This window comes from Chenopodium album, chromosome 14, assembly GCF_948465745.1.
Source record: "Chenopodium album chromosome 14, dcCheAlbu1.1, whole genome shotgun sequence".
Taxonomy (NCBI): domain Eukaryota; kingdom Viridiplantae; phylum Streptophyta; class Magnoliopsida; order Caryophyllales; family Amaranthaceae; genus Chenopodium; species Chenopodium album.
In genome coordinates this window covers 27,333,707-27,348,584 of record NC_137847.1, presented here as the reverse complement: position 1 = coordinate 27,348,584, position 14,878 = coordinate 27,333,707, and the positions used below count along the sequence as shown (strand labels likewise).

The following is a 14,878-nucleotide window of genomic DNA, read 5'->3' as shown; positions in this document are numbered from 1 at the left end:
TTAGGGGAGCATCTATCATTACTTAGAAACATTTTAGCCCTAATCTAGTGAGAGAAACTTCATTAGTAGAGAGAGAAAGTGTGGATTTCCATTGATGAACTTGGATATTGAAGAAGGAGCTTGCTTGAACCTTTGTAAATCTTCATCTTCAATTAATGAGCAATTTCTTACTCTCTTTCTTTGCTTTTGTATTTAGTTTTATTTGCTTATTTTTATTTTCCTTCATTGCTTATTGATCATGTTGATGCTTATTGATTTGATGATTGATATTGCTTTCAAAATGATTTGTGAGCAGTCCCCTAGCCAAGGGTGTGGGGATGATGTAGTTGTTGATTGATTCATGCTTATGATGTTGGGGTTTTGTTAATGGTGATTAAAGTCTTTGTGTGTTTGATGTTCTTTAATCTTCTTGCAAGTGCACATTGTTAGTTGATTAAAGGTGAATCTTTGCTAACAAGAAACGGAAGTTGACTTAGTTAAGATCCATTACTATCGATAGTTCTTTGATTGCACCTTCTAATACATGGTTCTAGTGTGGAAACATAGAGGCTATGTTAGGAGGATTTGATTGACCCCGGAAGGCGGTTGTATTGAGCTTTAATTCGATATTCTTACATGCTTAGTTTACCATTGCTTTGCTTTCGTGTTATTGCATGATCAATTGGCAACTGCATCTACCTACTTCCCTTGGTGCTTAGTTATATTGGTTTTAATCATTCTTAATCTCTAGTTTAATTTCTTAGCTTTTCACACTTCTCGTTCCGAGGTAGCTTAAGTATTGAGTAGTGAATGTGGTGCTTATGCATGTCTCCTTGTGGTTCGACCCCTATACTTGCCTTATACTTGTATTAGGTTTGTTTAGGTGTATAAATTATGTTTGATCTAGGTGTAGTCGTTAGACGACGCGATTATTCCCTTGTCAAATTGGCGCCGTTGCCGGGGAGACGGCTTCCATTAATTTTTCACTACTTCATTTGAGACTATCTCATTCCTTGTCTGTTAGTATTTGTTACTTCTTGTTACTTGTCAATGCTTACGTTCTCCTTAGCTTTGTTGTATGAACAGAGGACGAACTCGCTCAAGGTCCTTGGTTCCCATTGATCCGGAGTTAGAAAGATCCTTGTCCTTACTACGAAGAGAAGCGAGAGCGAGGAGTAGAAATTCTCACACCCCAACGAAAGAAGGAGTAAGAGAATTGGAAGATACTCCACCATCTTCACCCTCAAGTAAAGACTTAGATAGCCCTATTTCGCTATCAAGTCCGGAAATCAACCCCTTTTCAAACTTTAAGTCCGGAGGTGAAGACGGTCCTAAAATGGGAGAGAATACACCTTTGAGTCGTCTTGGGGCTCCCGAAGCCTTTAGAGCCCAAAGTGGGATCCTAACTCCTACCACTCAAGCCAACAATTTCGAAATCAAGCCCAATTTGATTGCTTTGATAGAGAGGAAACAATTCTCGGGTGGAAAATTTGAGAGCCCTCATGAGCATTTAAAAGAATTTGAGAAATATTGTGACACAATCAAAGCCAACGGGGTGACTCAAGAGTACATCCGCCTCAAGATGTTTCCATTTTCTTTAATTGGGAGAGGTCTAGAATGGCTAGAGAAGGAGGTGCCCCCTAACTCTCTCACAACTTGGGACCAAGTGACTACGGCTTTCTTGAGGAAATTTTATAACCATAGGAAGACCGCCGAGGCTCGATCGTTGATCCAAGGCTTTCGCCAAAAGAGTGGTGAGACTCTAAGTGCGGCATGGGACCGGTACAAGGAGCTTCAACGCCAATGCCCACATCATGGGATACCCAAGTATCAACTCATCCACACTTTCTATGGAGGTCTCTCACCTCAAGGGAGAACAAGCCTAGATGCCGCCGCCGGCGGTCCAATCATGAACAAGGGAGAGGATGAAGTGGAATGCATCATAGAGGAGGCCGCAAAGCATTATGATGATTGGTACGAAGGAGAAAGGGAGGCCACTTCTAGCAAAGGTGTCTATGCATTGGAGCAAGCCAACGCAATCAACAACCTTTCTTCCCAAATCTCCAAGATGGCCAAGCAAATGGATGAAATGATGAAAGAAAGGTCCAATCCTCATGGTAATACCTCCCCTTCAACCAAGGGAGGCAATGGTATGGCCACTTCTTCCCCCTCTCCTTATAATAAAATGCCTCAAGGATGCATGTTTTGCTCAAATTGTGAAACCTATGATCATGATACCTCCCATTGTGTGTATGCTTGTGAAGTCCAACCCCCTCCCTATGAACATGATGATAACCAAGAAGATGTCAATGCTATTAATTTTGCTCCTAGAATGGAAAATGTAGGGAACTTGAGGCCAAACCCCAATCAAATGGGGAATTAGAATCAAGGTGGAAACCGTGGTTGGAATCAAAGTGGTGGTGGTTATGGTAACCAATATCATGGTGGGGGAGGCCCTTCCAATTTCAATGGAAGAGGCTACTCTAACCAAAGAGGGTATGGCTACCAAAACCAACAACCCAACTCCCGATACCAAGACCATCAAAATCAAAATTTTGGTGATCAAGGTAACATGGGAAATAATCGACAAGGTAATGTTCCCAACCAAGGAACCGGAGGCAATAGGGGCCAAAATGTTTCTAACTATGCCCAAACCAATAGGCCTCCGGGTTTCCATCAATCCCAACTTCCTCCACCTCAACAACCTCTTCAAATAGAGGCCCCTCCTAATGATCCCGTGATGGCTAAGCTAGATGCCATCATGAAGATGCATGAGGAGGAAAAGAAGAGGAATGAGGAAGAAAAGAAGCGAACCAATGCTCATATGAAAATGCTTGAAACCCAAATTGCCCAACTTGCTTCCAATTCTTCTTCTTCTTCTTCTTCCTCTATCCCTAGTCAAGGAGTCAACCCAAAACCTTTGTATGCCGTGACAACAAGGAGTGGAAAGGTAGTAGGGAGTGACCCCTTAGTTGAGGAAGAACCTCGAAATGAAGTAGAGTTGGAGAGGGGGAGTGAGAGAACCAAGGAACCTTCTAATGTTGAGAGGGAGAGGGATGTTGAGGTGCAAAAGGAAAAAGAAACCACCCCCTTGCCCCTAAATCTCCAACCTAGAGAGGAGAGGCTACCTTTTCCCCAAAGATTTGTGAGGGCTAAGCTTGATGCTCAATTTGGGAAGTTTTTGGATGTGATCAAGAATTTGCATGTTTCCCTCCCTTTTATAGATGCTATGAAACAAATGCCCCATTACTCTAAGTTTTTTAAAGATCTTTTGAGTGGGAGAAGGGAGTGTGAGACGGTGAGCTTGACCGCCAATTGTAGTGCAATCCTTTCCAACAAACTTCCCACTAAGTTGAAGGATCCGGGTAGTTTTTCCATCCCTTGTTCTATCAATGGGATTGAGTTTGACAAAGCTTTATGTGATTTAGGAGCGAGTGTGAGCCTCATGCCCTACTCCGTCTACCAAAAGCTTAGTGTAGGAACCCTTTCCCCCACCAACACCACTCTCCAACTAGCGGATCGGTCCATTAAATTTCCCATGGGGAAAGTGGAGAACATCCCCCTTAGGGTAGGGAAGTTCACATTCCCCGTGGATTTTTATGTGCTAGAAATGGATGAGGATGAAAGGATTCCTATTATCTTGGGTAGGCCGTTCTTAGCCACCTCTAGGGCCATTATTGATGTGAAGGAAGGCAAAATATCTTTGAAAATTGACAATGACTCAATTGAGTTTGATTTGAATAGTGTCATGCAACAACCTTCCTCAAGTAGTGAATGCTTTAGAGTAGATGTTCTAGATTCCATGCTTAGTGAATTCTCTCGTTCCCATTTGCATGCTTCTAACGATCCCCTAGAGAGTGTATTGTTGAATGATCCTAAGCTAGGTGTTCACAAGGGCGACATTCAATTCTATGAGGATTTGCTAGAGGAAAGCAAGAGCAAGTGCATGGATGAGAGCATGGAGGAGGAGGCTTTTCACACCCATGACCTTTTTCAAGTTGAGGAAAGAGAAGAGAGCACCAATGGTAAGGGAGCACCAAAGGTAGATTTGAAACCTCTACCTTTGGGCTTGAGGTATGTATTTCTTGGTTCTAATGAGTCTTTCCCCGTGATTGTTAATTCCAACCTAACGGAGGAGCAAACCTCCCTCTTGATCAATGTTTTGAAAAAACACAAGAAAGCTTTAGGCTATACCATTGATGACATCAAAGGTATAAGTCCTTCTTTATGCATGCACAAAATTGATCTAGAGGGAGATGCCAAACCCGTTAGGCAAAGGCAAAGGAAGCTTAACCCTTCCATGCAAGAGGTTGTGCGGAAGGAAGTGGCTAAGCTTCTTGATGCGGGAATTATATACCCGATTTCTCATAGTGATTGGGTATCTCCCGTGCAAGTTGTACCTAAGAAAGGGGGAATGACGGTAGTGAAAAATGATCATGATCAACTAGTCCCCACTAGGCTTGTAACCGGTTGGCGCATGTGCATTGACTATCGCCAACTCAACACAAGTACATGCAAAGATCATTTTCCATTACCGTTCATTGATCAAATGTTGGAGAGGCTTACAAAGCATTCCTTCTATTGTTTTCTTGATGGTTATTCGGGTTTTTTCCAAATCCCGATTGACCCCAAGGATCAAGAGAAGACGACTTTCACTTGTCCCTACGGTACTTATGCATACCGTAGGATGCCTTTTGGGCTTTGTAATGCTCCCGCAACATTCCAACGTTGTATGATGTCCATTTTTAGTGATATGATTGAGGATGAGATAGAGGTCTTTATGGATGACTTCTCCGTTGGAGGGGCCACCTATGAAGATTGTCTATCTAATTTATCTCGTTGCTTAGAAAGATGTGAGAGGGCTAACCTCGTGCTAAATTGGGAAAAGTGCCATTTTATGGTAGAAAGTGGGATTGTTCTTGGGCACAAAATTTCCCATGCCGGCATTGAGGTTGATAGAGCCAAGGTAGAGGTCATTGAGAAACTTCCTCCCCCCACCAACGTGAGGGAAGTGAGGTCTTTCCTTGGCCATGCCGGGTTCTATCGGCGTTTTATAAAAGACTTTTCTTTGATTGCAAAACCTCTCACATCCTTATTGCAACAACATAAAGAGTTTATATTTGATGATGCTTGTCATGAGTCTTTTTGTAGGTTGAAAGAGGCCCTTTGCACCGCCCCTATTGTCCAAGGCCCGGATTGGTCTCTTCCATTTGAGCTCATGTGCGATGCAAGCGACGAGGCTATTGGTTCGGTTCTTGGGCAACGAAAGGATGGGAAGCTCCATGTCATACATTATTTGTCCAAAACTCTCAACGACGCTCAACGAAACTACACAACCACCGAGAAGGAATTCTTAGCGGTTATTCACTCATTTGAGAAGTTTAGAACCTACCTCATTGGTTCTAGGACAATTGTGTACACCGACCATTCGGCTCTCAAATATTTGATAGGGAAGAAGGAAGCTAAACCAAGGTTGTTGAGATGGGTTTTAGTTCTCCAAGACTTTGATTATGAAATGAGAGATAAAAAGGGAGCCGAAAATGTGGTGGCGGATCACCTTTCAAGGTTGGGCGGTGCAAGGTTCAAGGATGATGGTTTGCCAATAGAGGATGCTTTAAGGGATGACGTGCTATACGTTCTTGAGGTGAAGTCGGCTCCATGGTATGCGGATATTGTGAATTACTTGGCTTGTGGTGCCATACCTCCGGATTTCACTTCACAACAACGTCGAAAACTCAAGCACGAGGCAAAGAGATATATTTGGGATGAACCGATTTTGTTGAAGAGAGGGGTTGATGGGTTATTGAGGAGATGCGTTCCCGATGATGAGTTTCAAAGTGTTCTCCACATGTGCCACTCCTCTCCTTGTGGTGGGCATATGAGTGCTCAGAAAACCGCCTCAAAAGTTCTCCAATCAATGCTCTTTTGGCCTTCCTTATTCAAGGACTCTTGGATATTTGTCAAGACCTGCGATAGATGTCAAAGGGTGGGGAATATTTCGAGAAGGGATGAAATGCCACAAAACCCCATCCTTGAGCTTGAAGTTTTCGATGTGTGGGCGATAGATTTCATGGGGCCTTTTATCTCCTCAAAAGGGAACAAATATATTTTGGTTGCCGTTGACTACGTGTCCAAATGGGCGGAGGCCGTAGCTTCTCCAACAAATGACTCAAAAGTGGTGGTCAACCTCTTCAAGAAAGTGATTTTCCCAAGATTCGGTGTTCCAAGGGCAATTATTAGTGATGGGGGGTCACATTTCAAACACCACACCTTCGTGCGACTACTTGAGAAATATGGGGTATCTCACAAGCGGGGGCTTGCTTATCACCCCCAAACAAGTGGTCAAGCGGAGGTCACAAATAGAGAGCTCAAAATGATTTTGGAGAAGACAGTTGCCAGAACGAGGAAGGATTGGTCCTCTAAGCTCATCGATTCTCTATGGGCTTATAGGACCTCTTTCAAGACGCCAATTGGGACCACCCCCTACAAGCTTGTATATGGGAAGAATTGCCATTTGCCCGTGGAGATGGAGCACCGTGCTCATTGGGCGATCAAGCAAATCAACCTTGATCTCCATAGTGCGGGGGAGCAAAGGCTTTTAGAGTTACATGAGCTAGAGGAATTGAGGTTGAGTGCTTATGAGAATGCAAGCATGTATAAGGCAAGATCAAAAGCGTGGCACGACGCTCAAATCATCAAGAAAGATTTTGTCAAAGGGCAAAAGGTGCTCCTCTTCAATGCAAGGTTGAAACTCTTCCCGGGCAAGCTCCGATCAAGATGGAGTGGGCCATACATTATTACGGAGGTGTTTCCATATGGTGCTTATGAAATTTTCCAAGATGGGCACTCCCCCTTCAAAGTCAACGGCCACCGCCTCAAGCCTTATTTTGAAGGATTCCCAAGTGATGAACCAATTTCAGTTACTCTAATTGATGTGCATCGTCAATTCCACCCTCCTTAATCATCTCGAAGAACGTCGAGCTAACGACGCTAACCAAAAGCGCTTCCGGGAGGCAACCCGAGTTTCTAAACCTCTTCTACTTTCTTCTTTTCTTGTTAGTTTTTCATTTTACAACTTTGGATTATTGGGATTTATGAGTTTTGATTATAATTGAGTCTTTGATAAACGGTGCATCTAGCATGATACATGACTATTTTTGCAGGCCGTTTGGTGTTATGTTTGGAGCTAGGTTGAGGTTTGGAGACTTAAAAGTGAGCGAGGAGCCATGCACAAGAGGATTTGATGAAGACCCAGTGCTCGGGCGCGCAGGCCTGGGAGAACCCGCGCACAGGGAAGTTCAAATTCCAGAAAGTTTTGCGCGACGTGTGTGCATACAAAGGCTGCGCGGGCGCGCAGGCCTGGGAGAACCCGCGCAGATTAACAGGCAAAATTTCAGATTCTGGCAGAAAGTTTTGCGCGACGTGTGTGCGACATCAGTGCGGGCGCGCAGTTCACTTGCGCGGGCGCGCAGTATACCTGCGCGGGCGCGCAGACCTGGGTTTATAGGGGCTTAAGTCTCCTTTTTCCCCGATTCTTTCATCATTTTCCCAAATACAAACACGATTCTCACTCTCTCTCCTCAAGAACTCAAACCCCAACCTCCCAAATCCCCTCTAATCTCACTTAATTCCTCGGAATCTCAACAAATCCCTTACATTCCCTCAATTTCCTCACAAATTCATCACTTTCCCCTCTCAAAATCACCCATTTTTCACCAAATTCGTGGTTGCTCTTCGGTGGTCAAGGTGGTGGTGCGTGAGGGCTCTTGAAGGTCTTCGAGCTCTTCAATTGTGGTATAATCCTAATCCTTGAGTACTTTGTGGTTTTGATTCTTTAGATAAGATCATGTTTTAGGATTGTTAAGCAAAAATTGAGCTTGTATGGATTTTGTGTGATTTTGGGGTAGTTTTGCTTATAATTGCGGAATTTGTCATGAATTTCTTGGTGATTTGTGAGTATTGTTGATGAAATTGTTTTTTTTTTATGCAATTTCCCTAGCAAATTACTTGACTTGGATATTGAGAATTTTGTGAGTGATCACTAGCTTGATATTAAGCATTGAAAATTGTTAATGCATGTGGAATTGAAAATGTATGTTGTTAAGAGTTTTTGATGCTTGATATTGAATTTTACTTAGTGATTGCCTCTTTAGTGATTGAGTATTGCAAATTTTGGCATTGAATATTGTTGGTGATAGTTGTTTTCCTCTTGTGTTATTTGTATCCTGGAAAGTTGTTGCTCCTAACCCCTTTTCAGATAACAAAATCAAAGGCTTCAAGTGTTGTTGTTGTTGTGGGAAAGATTTGGTATTCTTGATTGTGGATCTCTCCTTGGTGTTCTTGGTATTTTTGGGTTGTTGAGTAAAGTTGGTGAAGATGAGCGGTAGGAGAAGGGGTAGAAAGGAGCCTAGAATGTCAGTTGATGAGCCCCAACCCTCCTCCCAAAATCAAAACCAAACACAATCCTCTCTTCCCACTTTAAAGTTTGTGAACCGACACCATGCACCCTTCCATCAAACATTCCTCAAACGCAAGCTTAACCCCTCCCGACACTACTATCAACGCTCAATGCGTGATTTGGGGATAGATGAGGACCTTCGGTCCCTTCTTGACAACCTTGGGATGAGTGAGTTCATCAAGCACCAATACCCAACCTTCAAAGAACCCACCTACGAGTTCCTCGCTTCCTTTGAGAAAGAACCCGTTGGAAACAACGAATTCCAAATCTCCTTCCAACTTTTCAATGCCCGCCATGTTGTCTCTCTTCGGCGTCTAAATGAACTCTTAGACTTTAACCCCGACGCCGACCTACTTGCCCCATCCACCGAGCTCTTCCCCGAGTACGATGCTTTCCGTTGATGGCGGACAATTACCGATTCGGATGAGTTTAGTACTCGGTACTCGGTGGCAAGCCAAATCATCCACCCGGCACTCCGCATCCTTCACCGCATCTTAGGGTTTGCGGTGTTTAGTAAGCAAGACTTGAGTAAACTCTCTCATGAGGAGCTTTTCACTCTTTGGGTCGCCACAAAGGAGGAGTTGAGTGGGCGGCTTAACATGGGGTATTGGTTTGTGCTTTGTTGCGAGGCAATCAAGAATGGGAACAAGACGGGAGAGATTGCCTTAGGAGGGATGATTTCAAGGATCGCCTCGAAGCTAGGGGGTGAGGTTCTTTTCCCTTTTTGTACACGGGTGGGAAGAGACAGAGACATATTCGTGGACATCTCCTACATGAGGAAGTCAGTTTTCATCCAACCAACCGACGATGTGAACAACTTCCATGATTGGTGTGTTGAGAGGGAACACCATTGCATTCTTCCATTCCCAAGCCGCACTTCCTTGGAGAGGAACGCGAGGAATGTGTGGAAGGTTCCTAAGGACAATGGTGTCCTTCCTAACGCTCTTGGAGGTGAGCGAAATATGATCATTCGCGAGCGACATCAGCAGCAACAACATCAACAACAAGAAGAACAACAACAAGAAGAACAACACCAACAATTCCAACAACAACAGCAATTTCAGCAACAGCAGTTTCATCAGCAACAACAACAACAAGGGTTTCAACTTCAAGGTTTCCAGTATGGGGAGGGACCCCAAGGTTTGCGCGTCCCCTCCTCTAGTGAGGGAGGTATGGCCTCTTCCTCTTCTTCTTTTAACCTTGAGCAAGCTTTCCAAAACCTGTCAATGCAGGTAAACCGGTTGACGGAGGCCGCCGATGGGTACTCGGTTTACAATGCCAACATTTATGATTGGCATGTAAACCAAGGACATTTTACCCCACCGGTGAACTATCCGTATTTTCCGCCCCAACAGGGGCCGGTTCCTTCTTACGAGGAACCGCATTCTGACGGCACTCCCCGTCAACCGGTTTGGCCCTATTTGTCCGGGCCTTCATCTCAAGGGACCCCCCGAGTGAACTACCCCACCTCTGAGGGGTATGATTACAAGGCACCGGGGGGGTGTGATTACCGTGGGGACCCCAACTACCCCATGTACACATCCGAGCCCCTTGAGATGCCCCCTCCCTATGACCCTCTTCCGGATTACCAGCAAGAGTTATACCGGAACCGTGGTTTTCCACCGGGTTACACCGGTGGTTGGGACCCCCATGGCCCTCCTATCGACGTCGACTACGAGTGGCGTCCTTATGGAGAGAGCTCTAGTTCTCACATGGAGGACTAGGGCCCTCGGGCCGAGTTTAGCCCTTCCTCCCACCCTATTTTCCACTTTGTTCAAACCGAGGACGGTTTTCCGTTCAAGTGTGGGGGGGTGCTTGTTTATTGTTCCATTCAAGGGCTTTGTTTTTATAGGGCGTGATTTTGGGCCAATAGGTGTCTTTTTGGAAGATTCCCTCCCCTCTTTTCAACAAAATGATGATGATGATGTTTTAATGAAACCTTGTGTTGTTTTGGCTCCCTTTCTTTTCAAAAATCCAAATTCCCCTTTAATCCAAACTTTTTCTTGTGTTGTTTTTGCTTTGTATATATTTCTCTTGCTACTAACCAAATATTTGCCGAGTTGTTTTGGTCTTTGACATTTTGTAGGGCTTATGGGCGCATTCCCCGAATATTTCCGAGCAATGGAGTTTCAACGATCGTGGACTTGCGTTTTCTAAGCGTAACTGGGTGACAAATTCTCCTTCTCAACTCTTTAAATATTTGATTGGTTGCATAGCTTAGGTTAGTTTAGGAAAGAGTTGAATGGTTCGAGGTTGATTGTTTTGGTTCTAAGGAACCTGGGATCGTTGATGTTGTATTCAACGATCATTGTATGTCGATCGGGATTTATATGATTTGCATGCCTCCTTTATGAACCTTCTTGACTTCTTCCTTTTTCTTTGTGTGTTGCTCTTCTTCTTTCCCTTATGTGACATTCATAATCATGACAAGAGGAAAATTTTGGAAATTGAGAATTTGCTTGTTCATTTGGAAATGTGGACCTATGTGCATTTGCTATGATATATTCTTTTGAATGCTTACCTTCCTAGTTGAAGAGGGTCTTCACGGTTTGAGAGTGCTTAGGGTTGAACTAGACACATTTTAAGCTAAGGTAGCCCGGTTTAGAACTCTTGAGGACGTTTGAACCCCTAGTTCACGGGAAAGTGGTAAGATGGTGTTGCTCTCCGTAGTGAATAGGATTCCCTTGGTTGGCAATTGCTTACTTTCATATCCCATGTGAGCGTTTATTGTTCAAGCCTCCATCACTTTTGTTGAGCGGCATTTTGGATCCTTAGCTATGCGTGTCTTAATCCTTGTGTTGGTATCTAGCTCCCAATACCGTGATCATATAACTCTAGAGGAGGAAGAGGGCATCTCTTCTCATTTTTCTTCGTTTTCTTTGTGTTTTGTTACATATTTGTTTTTTTTTATTTTACGTATACCTACTTGCTAGCCATGTTGAGCCTTATTTCCCCTTTCTTGGTTAAACCACGTTACAAACCTAGCGGCCCATGTTTTACCAACCCTTGTAGTTAGTGAAGCATCGGCTTGTGAGATTCGGGTTTGAGAGTCTTGACTTTAAGCAAGGAAGTTGTGTAATTTGGTTTGAATGAGGTCTTGAAAGTCTATTCATGAGAAAGTGTGCAAAAGGTTGGCAAGGAAGTTGTAATCTATGAAAACCAAGAGCCATTCAAAAAAAAAAAAAAAAAAAAAAAAAAAAAAAAAAAAAGTTGAGAAGGAAAAATCAAGTTGAACGGAATTATTGAGTAGTATTGTCATGTAGTTTGTATTGAAGGTGGTGATTTGAAACTTAGGTTAGATTCCTATGTTGCTTTTGAGAGATGGCCGCTCTTATGCTTCACTTAGGAGTTTCCACCAAAATTTTCAAATTAATTCCCTACCTTAACCTTTAGCCATGACATTACAACCCTAACTAAGACCCTTGGACTCTAGAGGGGCGTGATCAAGGAAACGGTGGAGGGAGATAGATTTCAACCCTATGGAGAGAGTACGCATAGTTGAGATGTCGGGATAGCCTCGTTGTTCCACATGGATTTGATTTTTCCGGTTCCCTCGCGGAATCATGAGGAGCCAACTAGGGGATGAATTGAAGCTAGTGGAGAGAACGAGGACCGTCTTGGATGGGGCTAGGGCGGAAGATGAAATCATTAGTTCTCTATGCTTAGCTTAGGTTTGTCTCTTTCAACCTTGAGCATCTTAAAGCGTGTTTCCCCTCTTGAATTGAGAAAGGTAAGTATTCTTTGATCAATGTCATTATATCTGAGTCCGATCTGAGCAATTCTCACCGTGGCATTAGATTGATTCTCTTGAACCTTGTCATGTTGTGTTTGTTGTCTTTTGCCGTGGTTTCCCTTGCTTGGGGACAAGCAAGAAGCAAGTGTGGGGGAATTTGATGAGTGGCATTTATGCCACAATTTAGTGTACACTTTACGGGTTTTTCCCACCCATTTGTAGCTTGTTTGCCCCCTTTTCTCTCCTTTTTGTTCCCCTTTTCTTTGTTTGCCTTTCTCCTTGTTTTCTTTGTTTTTGTTTTGTAGGAACCAAGACATTGGAAGAAGAGCAATTCACTCCCAAACTCCCCTGTGTGCGGGCGCGCAGCTCTGGGAGAACCCGCGCAGGATGGCTCCTTGAGCAGAACACAAACAGAAGATTTGTGCGCCTTGTGCGCGCTCAGTGTGCGGGCGCGCGACTGATGTGTGCGGGCGCGCAGCTCTGGGAGAACCCGCGCACAGCACAGCATCAGAAGCAGAACCAAAACAGAGTGTTGCGTGCGCCATGTGTGCGCCTTGTGTGCGGGCGCACACCCCTCAAGAGCGGGCGCGCAGTATTGCTGAGAGAAGGCGCGCATCCATGGGTCTCATTCTCCTTACCCACAGATCTGCGGGCGCGCAAGATCTGCGAGGGCGCACACCCAACTTCTGCGCGGGCGCGCAGTGTATGTGCGCGGGCGCGCACCGCTGAGCTGCGGTCTTTATTATTTCGTATTTTTGTATCTTTTGGGGGACCTATATATATAGGCCGTAGAGAAGTTTAGGGGAGCATCTATCATTACTTAGAAACATTTTAGCCCTAATCTAGTGAGAGAAACTTCATTAGTAGAGAGAGAAAGTGTGGATTTCCATTGATGAACTTGGATATTGAAGAAGGAGCTTGCTTGAACCTTTGTAAATCTTCATCTTCAATTAATGAGCAATTTCTTACTCTCTTTCTTTGCTTTTGTATTTAGTTTTATTTGCTTATTTATATTTTCCTTCATTGCTTATTGATCATGTTGATGCTTATTGATTTGATGATTGATATTCCTTTCAAAATGATTTGTGAGTAGTCCCCTAGCCAAGGGTGTGGGGATGATGTAGTTGTTGATTGATTCATGCTTATGATGTTGGGGTTTTGTTAATGGTGATTAAAGTCTTTGTGTGTTTGATGTTCTTTAATCTTCTTGCAAGTGCACATTGTTAGTTGATTAAAGGTGAATCTTTGCTAACAAGAAACGGAAGTTGACTTAGTTAAGATCCATTACTATCGATAGTTCTTTGATTGCACCTTCTAATACATGGTTCTAGTGTGGAAACATAGAGGCTATGTTAGGAGGATTTGATTGACCCCGGAAGGCGGTTGGATTGAGCTTTAATTCGATATTCTTACATGCTTAGTTTACCATTGCTTTGCTTTCGTGTTATTGCATGATCAATTGGCAACTGCATCTACCTACTTCCCTTGGTGCTTAGTTATATTGGTTTTAATCATTCTTAATCTCTAGTTTAATTTCTTAGCTTTTCACACTTCTCGTTCCGAGGTAGCTTAAGTATTGAGTAGTGAATGTTGTGCTTATGCATGTCTCCTTGTGGTTCGACCCCTATACTTGCCTTATACTTGTATTAGGTTTGTTTAGGTGTATAAATTATATTTGATCTAGGTGTAGTCGTTAGACGACGCGATTATTCCCTTGTCAGTAGGGAGTGAAACGTAGTGTTTCATTGGGGGTGTAGGTTAAGTTGGCTACACTAGAGTCTAGCCATAAATAATTACTTTTCAAGACCCATCCAACTATTCAATCATTGGACCAAGATTATGGACTAAAATAAACTGGACTAAACATTTTAATAAAAAGGACACGAAATGAATGATTTTAAAGGACGCGAAATGAATTATTTTGGGTTTAAAGACACAGAAAGAGGAAAATAAGTTATGGTTTGGGGAAATGGTCTAGGAATTGGGTTGTTTATGAAATGTATTGGGATTGAATATGGATTTAAGCACTCCAAAGATTAAATACTCAACCCGACCAATAATGGCAATGAAAGTTTGTTCATCATCGGGTATGGTTTTGGGGAGACATTTTTAGGTGTCTACACGACTGTGTTAGTAGACTACCGATAGAAAAAATTATGATTGTGGTTCTCATCTTTGATCTCACATATCTATTTATCTATACTATATACTCCCTCCGCCCACAGTTATCTGCAACATTTGCCATAAATGGGTGCTCTCTATTATCTGCAACAAAATTTTTCTTTCCATTTTTAGTAATTTTATACAATAAAATGACCACCTTACCTTACTTTATTTTTTAACCTTTGTTTAACATCTTATAATTACACTTACTTACCAAGTAATTACCACCTTACCCCAGCCAATTCGCCGCCTCTAACTGCCTATCACCAGCCCAGACGAGCCTAGAGCACCACCCCCACCGCGACTATACCCCATCGCCACGCCATTCTCCGACCACACCCTAGATCGCCGCCCAATTCTCTGACCAGACCCCACCGCACCCTAGACTGCCGCACATTTTCCGCACCCTAGATAGACCACACCCTAGATCGCCGCACCATTTTCCGTCGTCGCCACTACTCCACCACAACCACTAATCCGAGTTCATGGATTTCGGTGGTTTGAGTTCGTGGGTTTTGCGGTGGGTTTCGTGGCTAGACCTAGGG

General features: G+C 43.5%; 1 non-coding gene across 1 annotated transcript; it reads right to left on the bottom strand.

The window, feature by feature from the left end:
• Positions 1–1,694: 1,694 nt before the first annotated feature.
• LOC145580458 (small nucleolar RNA R71) lies at positions 1,695–1,800 on the bottom strand. Its single transcript, XR_014099495.1, has one exon. It is a non-coding gene; the product is annotated as a small nucleolar RNA R71 (small nucleolar RNA).
• Between the last annotated feature and the right edge of the window lie 13,078 nt (positions 1,801–14,878).